The sequence below is a fragment of the Salvelinus sp. IW2-2015 genome, unplaced genomic scaffold (genome assembly GCF_002910315.2).
Source record: "Salvelinus sp. IW2-2015 unplaced genomic scaffold, ASM291031v2 Un_scaffold2948, whole genome shotgun sequence".
NCBI classification, from domain to species: domain Eukaryota; kingdom Metazoa; phylum Chordata; class Actinopteri; order Salmoniformes; family Salmonidae; genus Salvelinus; species Salvelinus sp. IW2-2015.
Genome location: NW_019944243.1, coordinates 65,701 through 76,045, shown reverse-complemented (window position 1 = coordinate 76,045; position 10,345 = coordinate 65,701). Strand labels below are relative to the sequence as shown.

The window sequence follows — 10,345 nt, the reverse complement described above, 5'->3', positions numbered from 1 at the left end:
CCTCCATTATCTAGAATATTCCAAATATTTCTGAAATTAATAAATAATTCCACCGGTTCCGTTTGTAAATTGTGTCATTTTGTAAGTGAAAGTACAAAACCGCATCAGTGAACGTGTGCGTGTCTCTGTCTGCGTTGCTTTAAGCGCGTGCGAGGTGGTGTGTGTGTGTGTGTGTGTGATTTTCCATGTAACGAGGCTGTTCTCCTGGAATTCAACCGGGTCTATTATCACCTTCTTCTTACGAAGACTCTCCTCCTCCTCCTCCCTCCTTCCATATCACACACTCCTACTGAACACAGAATCCACACACACCTCGTACACAGACAAGAAGACACACACACACACCATTTACTGTACACTGACACTTTTGTGCATATGTGTATATGTGTGTGTGTGTGCGTGTGTGTATCGTGTTTCTGTGTCTCTGTGTGTGTGTGTGTGTGTGCTTGTGTGTGTGTGTCGTGTGTGTGTGTGTGTGTGTTGTGTTGTGGTGTGGTGTGTGTGTGTGTGTGTGCTGTTGTAGATTGGTTTTCCGATTGTGTGATGTGTGTTGCTGTGTGGTGTTGTGTGTGTGTGGTGTGTGTGGTGTGTGGTGTGTGTAGTTGTGTGTGCCGTTTGTGTAATGTACGTATGTGTACTGGTGTGTGCGCGTTGTATGTAGTCTGTGTGTGGGTGTGTGTGTGCCCGCACCAAATGCCTGTACAAAAATAAACACAGACGCATTAATAACACACACCCCTCCATCCAAAATAATGAATGTTTCCTGTATAAAAGTGAGTAGCTGTCCTTCGTCTCTTATCAGACGCTGCGTGTTTTTTCTTGCACCGTTAGCGGATTAGTGTGTCATTCTGAGTTAGCGCTTTTGCCTGCGTGGCTGTGTCCGGAGGCCTCACACAATCTAATCCATTTAGCCACCACAGCCGTTTGGTTTAAACACCCACACTTCAGAACCGGAGTCAATTTAAAATATGTTTTACTTTGATGTCTGCCGCTTTCCTCTCCGTTATTGGGAGATATGGAGCATTTACTGTAAAAGCCAAAAAGACGGAGAGAATGAATTAGAGTGCAAGACCTCCAACCTAACAGGCCAAACAGAACAGTTCTCTGCTTAACATCCTGAGAGAGAGAGCAACGGACTACGAGAGAGATAAGACGTATGATAGCTAGAGGACTCCTGATATCTCCAGGAGTGATGAGTTATGTCTTTATCTGTTGTGGTCTAATACTGTCTTTTTGCTAGCTAGGACCATCTACTTTCAGTGAACTGCTGACTGCTCATTTGCAGATAGTTGTTGACACATTGACAAGGATCAAGGGGCAGGGCAATCAGTGGCTGTGTTGGAGGGGGAGTGTCTTCACTACTTTGTTTCCTTTTCTGTTTCCTTTCCTCCAACCCTAACCACTCAGCCCCTACTCAGATGGGCCATGGGCCATCGCAATCTTCACTCTCGTTTTCCACCTACTCTCTTCTATCCTATTATTTCTCCCATCTGCTAAATCCTTCTCCCTCCTGTCTCCTGATTCTGCCTCTTCAACTTTACTCTCCTCCCTTTCCACATCCTATGACTCGCACGGCCCGCTTTCCTCCCAGGCCGGCCCGTGGCTGAGTGACTCATTGCGAGCTTACAGAACAGGGCTGCGGGCAGCTGTGCGAAATTAGACGAAAACGAAACTTCCGGAGGATCTATCATCCTTTCACTCCCTCCTCTTTACCTTCTCTTCCTGTGTATCTGCTGCTAACGCAACTTTCTACCACTCTAAATTTCAAGCTTCTGCCTCTAACCCTAGGAAACTATTTTCCACCTTCGCCTCCCTTCTTTATCCTCCACCCCTCCCCCCTCACACTTCAGATGACTTTATCAACCACTTTGAAAAAAAGGTTGATGACATCCGCTACTCATTTACTCATCCTATTGAGTTCACTGGTCCCATTCACACAGAACTACCCTGAACCTTGACCTCTTTCACCCTTCTCTCTCCAGATGACATCCTGTGACTAGTGAAGTCTGGCCGTCCGACAACCTGCCCGCTCGACCCCATCCCCTCCTCCCTTCTCCAGGCCATCTCAGGAGACCTTTTCCCATTCCTCACTTCCCTCATCAACTCATCCCTGACCACTGGCTGTGTCCCATCCTCATCAACTCATCCCTGACCCCTGGCTGTGTCCCATCCTCATCAACTCAATCCCTGACCCCTGGCTGTATGTCCCACTCTCATCAAACTCATCCTGACCCTGGCTGTTGTCCCATTCCTCATCAAACTCATCCCTGTCCACTGGCTGTGTCCCATCCTCCATAACTCTCCCATGACCCCTGGCTGTGTCCCCATCCCTCATCAACGCATCCCTGACAACCTGGCTGCTGTCCCATCTTCCATCAACTCATCCCTGAACCACGTTCCCACTCCTCATCAACTCATCCCAGACCACTGCTGATGTCCGCATCCTATCACAACTCATCCTGACCCCTGGCTGTGTCCTCCTCATCAACGCATCCCTGACCACTGGCATGTGTTTCCCATCCTCATACTCATCCCTGCCACGTCCCATCCTCATCAATCATCCCAGGACCACTGGGCTGATGCCATCCTCATCAACTCATCCCTGACAACTGAGCTGCTGTCCACTCATTCAACTCATCCCTGACCACTGGCTGTGTCCCATCCCTCATCAACTCATCCTTGACCCCGGCTGGATGTCCCATCCGTCATCAAACTCATCCCTGACCATGGCTGGTGTCCCATCCTTATCAACTTCATCCCTGGACCCCCTGGCTGTGTCCCATGCCTCATGACCTCATCCCTGACCCCTGGCTGTGTCCCAATCCTCATAACTCATCCCTGACCCCGGCTGTGGTCCCATCCTCAATTCAACTCATCCTTGACCCCTGCTGATGTCCCATCCTCATCAAACTTCTCCCTGTCCACTGGCTGTGTTCCCATCCTCATCAACTTCATCCTAGGACCCCTGGCTGCTGTCCCATTCTCATCAACCGCATCCCTGACCACTGGTGTGTCCCTCATTCAGTTAAACTCATCCCTGACCGAGTCCCTCCTCACCAACTCATCCAGACCACTGGCTGTGTCCCATCCTCATCACGTTTCATCCCTGCCCCTGGCTGCTGTCCACGCATCCTCTCAACGTCATCCCTGAACACTGGCTGTGTCCCTCCTCATCAACTATCCTTTGAACACGTCCCAGTCCTCATCAACTCATCCCAGACCATGGCTGCTGTCCCATCCTCATCAAACTCTATCCCTGTCCACTGGCCCTTGTGCGATCCATTCCTCTGATCAACTCATCCCTGACCCTGGCTGTCGTTCCCATCCTCATCAAACGCATCCCTGACCACTGTCTGTTGTCCATCCTCATCAACATCCGCTGACACGTCCCATCACTACAATCAAGCTCATCCCAGACCACGGCTGCTGTCCATCTCATCAACTCATCCACTCGACACTGGCTGCTTCCCAATCCTCATTCAACTCATCCCTGACACTGGCTGTAGTCCCATCCTCATCAATCATCCCTGACCCTGGCTGTGTCCCTCCTCATCAACTCATCCCTGACCACTGGCTGCTGTCCCACTCGGCTCATTCAAACTCATCCTGACCCCTGCTGCTGTTCCCATCCTCATCAACTCATCCCGGACCACGTGGCTTGTGTTCCCATCCTCAGTCAACTCAGCCAGGACCACTGGGCTGTGTTCCCATCCTCATCAACTCATCCCCTGACCACGTCCCATCTCAATCAACTCATCCCTGAACCACTGGCTGTGTCCCATGCCCTCATTCAACTCATTCCCTGACCGCCTGCTGTGTCCCATCTCAATCAACTCATCCTGACCACTGGCTGTGTCCCTCCTCTCAACTGCATCCCTGACCCCTAGGCTGTGTCCGCATCCTCATCAACTCATCCCAGACCACTGGCTGTGTCGCCATCCTCATCAAACTCATCCCTGACCACGTTCCCATCACTCATCAACTCATCCCTGGACCACTGGCGCTGCGTGTTCCCATCCTCATTCAACTCATTCCCTCCCTTTGCTGTGTCCCATCCTCATCCAAACTCATCCCTGACCCACTGGCCTGTGTCTCATTCCTCATCAACTCATCCCTGACACTGGCTGTGTCCCATCCTCATTCAACTCATCCCAGAACCACTGCTGCTGTCCATCGCTCACAAACTCATCCCAGACCACTGGCTGTTCCCATCCTCATCAACTCATTCCCTGACCACGGCTGCTGTCCCATCCTCCATCAACTCATCACCTGACCCCTGGCTGTGTCCCATCCTCATCAACTCATCCCTGACCACGTCCCATCCTCATCAACTCATCCCTGACCACTGGCTGCGTCTCCTCTGACTTCAAAAAGGCCTGAGTTGCTCCCCTCCTCAAGAAACCAACACTTGACTCATCTGACGTCAAAAACTACAGACCTGTATCCCTTCTTTCTCTTCTTTCCAAAACACTTGAGCCTGCTTTCTCTGATCAACTTTCTTGTTTTCTCTCGCAGAACGATTTTCTTGACCCCAACCAGTCTGGCTTCAAGACGGGTCACTCAACTGAGACTGCTCTTCTCTGTGTCACGGAGGCTCTCCGCACTGCCGAAGCTGACTCTCTCTCCTCTGTTCTCATCCTCCTAGATCTATCCGCTGCCTGTGACGCTGTGAACAATCAGATCATTCTCTCCACCCTCTCACGGCTGGCCGTCTCAGGCTCTGAACACTCTTGCATTGCATCCTACCTGGCAGACCGCTCCTAGCAGGTGACGTGGAGAGGATCTCTGTCTGTACCACGTACTCTCACTGCTGGTGTACCCCAGGGCTCCCCCATCACGGTTGACAACTCCACAGTGTCGACCTCCCAGAGTGCAAAGAACATTGGCGTGACCGTGGACAACACCCTGTCGTTCTCTGTAAACATCAAAGAAGTGACCCCCTCCTGCAGGTTCATGCTCTACAACATCCGTAGAATTTGACACTACCTCACACAGGAAGCGGCGCAGGTCCTAATCCAGGCACTTGTCCTCATCCGTCTGGACTACTGTCACTCGCTGTTGGCTGGGCTCCCCGCTTGACTCATCAAACCCCTGCCACATATCCAGAATGCTGCAGCCCGCATGGTTTTCAACCTTCCCAAGTTCTCTCATGTAATCCCGTTCCTCCGCACACTTCACTGACTTCCAGTCGAAGTTCGCATCCACTACAAGACCATGGTGCTTACCTACGGAACAGCGAGAGGAACTGCCCCTCCCTACCTTCAGTTTATGCTCAAACCCTACACCCCAACCTGAGCACTCCTTTCTGGCACATCAGGTCTCTTGGCCCTGTCACCCCTGCAGCTCTCACTCAGCCCAGTCCAAGCTCTTCTCTGTCCTGGCACCCCAATGGTGGAACCAGCTTCCCCGGGATGCTAGGACAGCAGAGTCCCTGACCATCTCCCGAAAACATCTGAAACCCTACCTCTTCCAAACAGTTTCTTAAATAATCCTCCTCACCTCAAAAATAAAACTTAACCAGTACTTCCACTTGAAGAATTTTCTTTCTATGCCTATCTTAAGTTGAACTGTGAGTAGCTCTGCTAAACGACTAAAATCAAAAAAAAAATATATATAAATGAGGATGAGGAGATGAGCGAGATAAGAGATATGATGGAGAGAATAAGGTTAGAAGGATGATGATATGAGAGAGGGATAGGACTTGAGAGATGGGAGGAAAAGAGAGAAGGGGAGGAAGTGATCCATTTTCAAATTGCTCAGGACTGTAACAGCATGCTTACAAGAACCTTTCTCCCTGCCTCTGTCTCTCCCCCCTCTCTGTCTGTCTCCATCCCACTCTCTCCCCCTCCTTCTACCTCTCTCTTTCCAACCTCCACCCTCTACCCCTCCTCTCTCTATATATATATCCTCTCTCTATATATATATATATATATACATATATTTATTCTCTCTTGCTCTCTGTGTTTATCTCTCTCTCGCTCTCTCTTCAACCTCCACCCTCTATCCACATAAGCCAACACATCACAGAATACTCCCTCTCCATCTCCCTTTCCCTCCCTCGTTCCCTCCCCCTTTTGGTCTCACTCCCCTCTCTCCCCCGCTTGTAGCTGCCCAGTCATTGGAATCTATTCATTCTCTGTGACAGTCATGGCAGATACAGCACTTAGTCCTTATTGAGAAGGTAATTCATCTTTAATTCACTCAGACCAATGCTGCCTCAAGCTGTTCCACCTCACATCGCCCTCACATCGTTGACTTCCACCCAAAAACATGAGCGGAACATCGCATATCTGATATAAAAAATATATATAAAAAAAACTCTGGTTTTGTGGCAGATACTGTCGTGGTGCAACAGAATCAGAGATGAACTATGATTCAGGTATAGCTTATCGAATCATGTGTTTTTCACTACTGCAGAGACGTTAACGGAAACCTTATCGAAATGTAATTTATTGCACAATAATAGCAATGTAATGTTAAGTGCACTGAAATATGGCATTGGCCACCAAACAATCCATGCTTTTTTGAATAATTATAGAATATATGTAAATATTATAATGACATATAATGCATAGCCACCCAGCAAGGGTTCTGTGCTCTGTGCAAACATTATTATCTAACGCCCTGTGTATCCACACACACACCACAGGAGAACACACACATACACACACCACAGGAGAACACACACACATACACACACCACAGGAGAGATAAAGAGAGAGAGAGAGAGAGAGAGGCTGGGCTGAATCCCTAGGAGAGCTTTACAGAGATGTTACCAGACAAGTGTCCTCACTCGCCCTCTCTCTCTCTACACACACACACACCACACACCAACACACAACACCACCACACAACACACACCACACCACACACACACAACACACACACACACACACACACACACACACACACACACAACACACACACACAACACACACACACACGTGCGCTTACGTGTCGTTTTGTTGAGCAATACTTTTGTGGAAGTACACGCAGCGCACAATCAACTTCCTGAGATATGTGAGTTTCCTTGTAGACCTTTTGGAAAACGTGAAGCCAGTTGTAAAGCCTATTGCTGTTTGTTACGAGTCTTTTATTAAAGAATCTGAAACAATGTTGTGTCTGTTTGCATTAAATCATATGCCGGGCTGATCTTTATATGGCTAAAATAAATTTGTATGGCCTAAAATGTTATAGCATACCGGATTTGATCGGTTGCTCAGGACTAGTTTTCAGCCAACCAGAAAATAAAACATTTCATGCAAAAAAACGTAGATCGCTTAATGGCTGACGTTTCAGTTAAAAGACTCTTTGTCACATGACTATGAAATCAAAACATTGTGATTTTAGATACACAATGTAACAATAGCTATGATTAAAGGGTTAGGCCAGGCTGTCAACCTCTTCCTGGACATCTACCATCCTGTGGGTTTCAGTCCAACCCTGATTTAACACCTGATTCTCTAATTAGCTGTTCAAAAGACTTAACTAGCTGAATTGATATACTAAATTTGGGTTGGACTGTAACCTACAGGACAGTAGATCTCCAGGGAAGGGTTGGGATGTAAACCTACGGACAGTAGAGCTCAGAGAGGGGTGGACTGAAAACCACAGACAGTAGATCTCAGGAAGAGGTTGGCTGAGAACCTACAGGACAGTAGATCTCCAGGAGAGGGTGAATGAAAACCTACAGGACAGTAGATCTCCAGGAAGGGTTGGATGAAACCTACAGGACAGTAGATCTCCAGGAAGAGGTTGGCTGAAACACCTACAGGACAGTAGATTCAGGAAGAGGGTTGGGCTGAAAACCTACAGGACAGTAGATCTCCAGGAAGAGGGTTGGACTGAAAACCTACAGGACAGTAGATCTCCAGGAAGAGGGTTGGGCAGCCCTGGGTCAGGCTATACTAGGCTCTCACCATCATCATTATCATTATTCACATCATTCCAATTCAATCAAGTTGATTGGCGCAGTGGTCTAAGGCACTGCAGCTCAGTGCAAGTGGTGTCACTACAGTCCCTGGTTCAAATCCAAGCTGAATCACATCTGGCTGTGATTGGGAGTCCCATAGGGTGGTGCACAATTGGCCCAGTGTTTCCCAGCTTTGGCTGGGGTTGACAGTCATCGTAAATAAGAATGTGTTCTTAACTGTCATTCCTAGTTAAATAAAGGTTAAAAGTCACATTTATGAGCTTTGGTCTTGACATCAGTGAGCAGGCTTTCTGAGTGAGGAGAGACACATGGTTAGGCCTACCAATGGAAAGTGTCTGAAAACAAAAAAGTATATATAAATGTTTATATAAATGTCTGCCTTTTCCCCTGCATTTTAACAGTCGAGCCAAGTAGGCCTAAAAAATATATAGAACAACATCACCAAATCCATTTGGTTTAAGTCATTTCATTTAGTCTCATTATGATACTGGAAATGTAGGCCATTTGAAAAGAACAGAATACCATATGTTGAGTTGATTGTCTAGGCATGAAACAGGCCATTTGGCGAAAAATACAATAGCTTCACAAAGTGCAAACAAAACTAGCTCACTGACACCGACTACACCCAAGAGGTCAGGGAGCTTGGCACGCTCTCATTTGTCCCATTGGCTGATGTAGGCAAACTCTTTGACAACCTGCTGGAAACCCAGGTTCTTCCCGCGACCAGAATGTCAACTGGCTCCTGACGTACTTTCAGGTAACATGGTGAGAAGGTCAAAGGCCAACGTTTCCCATAGGTATGTCTTGTCTAATAGTAGATGTATTACTCATTTTCATATTATTGATGACAGCATGCACAAGGCTAATAACATGGTCTCTTTTTTTAATTTTCACTATTATGGAACTGCTACGATGCTGTCCTGCAAGACTTGGCGAAGATCGACAACGGAGTGGAGGGCTGGCATCCAACATTTTCGGGAAAATCAAATCAAGGCATTGCAACGACAGCAGTAAAGAGTTGAAATGAGTATGAAGCAGCGACTTGCTGATGTTCCACCGCCATGGTAAAGACCCTGCTAAAGCAAGCAAGTCCACTGGTCGAGAAATCCCCGACTCGACCTCTGGAGCCTAACGTGAAAAGTGTTGTCTACACTTTCAAGTTGCAGTTATGAATATTCCTAAATCTATTTGAGGAAAAATAAGCATGTAGCCTACTTGAACACTTCTTCCTGACACATTAATGTCAACCTTTTCAATGAACAATGAATACCACGTCCTTATGAGACCAGAACACTAAGCACATTCTGGCATGATTTGTTCGTAAACCTGTTGTTATGGCGCTGCATTGTCATGTAGTCTACTATGATCTTCTAAATTTTGGGGGGTTAGTCGAAATAAATGTTTTTGGCCTACTTATTTTTGAAACAAAAATAAGTATTCTGACACTTTACTCTGTACTTGTTTTGAAGCACCTTTGGCAGCGATTACAGCATCGAGTCTTCTTGGGTATGACGCTACAAGCTTGGCATATCTGTATTTGGTGAGTTTCTCCCATTCTTTTCTGCAAATCGTCTCAAGCTCTGTCAAGGTTGGATGGGTAGCATCACTGCACAGCTATTTTCAGGTCTCTCCAGAGATGTTCAATCGGGTTCAAGTCTGGGCTCTGGCTGGGCCACTCAAGGACATTCAGAGACTTGTCCCGAAGTAACTCCTGGGTTGTCTTGGCTGTGTGCTTAGGGTCGTTGTCCTGTTGGAAGGTGAACCTTCACCCCAGTCTGAGGTCCAGAGTGCTCTGGAGCCACTCCTTGGTAAAAGGCTCATGGAGTTTAACAAAAGGCCCCTAAAGGACTCTCAGACCATGAGAAATCATGCTGTGGGGATGTTTTCATCTTTTCCTCGATCCTGACTAGTCTTCCAGTCCCTCCCGCTGAAAAACCTCCCCACAGCATGATGCCACCAGCATGCTTCACCGTAGAGATGGTGCCAGGTTTCCTCCAGACATGACACTTGGCATTCAGGCCAAAGAGTTCAATCTTGGTTTCATCAGACCAGAGAATCTTGTTTCTCATGGTCTGAGAGTCCTTTAGGTGCCTTTTGGCAAACTCCAAGCAGGCTGCCATGTGCCTTTTACTGAGGAGTGGCTTCCATCTGGCAGCTCTGCCGTAAAGACCTGATTGGTGGAGTGCTGCAGAGATGGTTGTCCTTCTGGCAGTTTCTCCCATCTCCATAGAGGAACTCTGGAGCTCTGTCAGAGTGACAATTGGGTTCTTGGTCACCTCCCTTACTTTTTTAAACCTTTATTTCACTAGGCAAGTCAGTTAAGAACAAGTTCTTATTTTCAATGACGGCCTAGGAACAGTGGGTTAAATGCCTTGTTCAGGGGCAGAACGACAGATATTTTACCCTGTCAGC

General features: G+C 47.6%; 1 pseudogene; it reads left to right on the top strand.

Annotated features, from left to right (window-relative positions):
- The window catches only part of LOC139025607 (uncharacterized), a 9,457-nt pseudogene extending 3,972 nt beyond the window's left edge, over nucleotides 1-5,485 (top strand).
- Nucleotides 5,486-10,345: the final 4,860 nt, after the last annotated feature.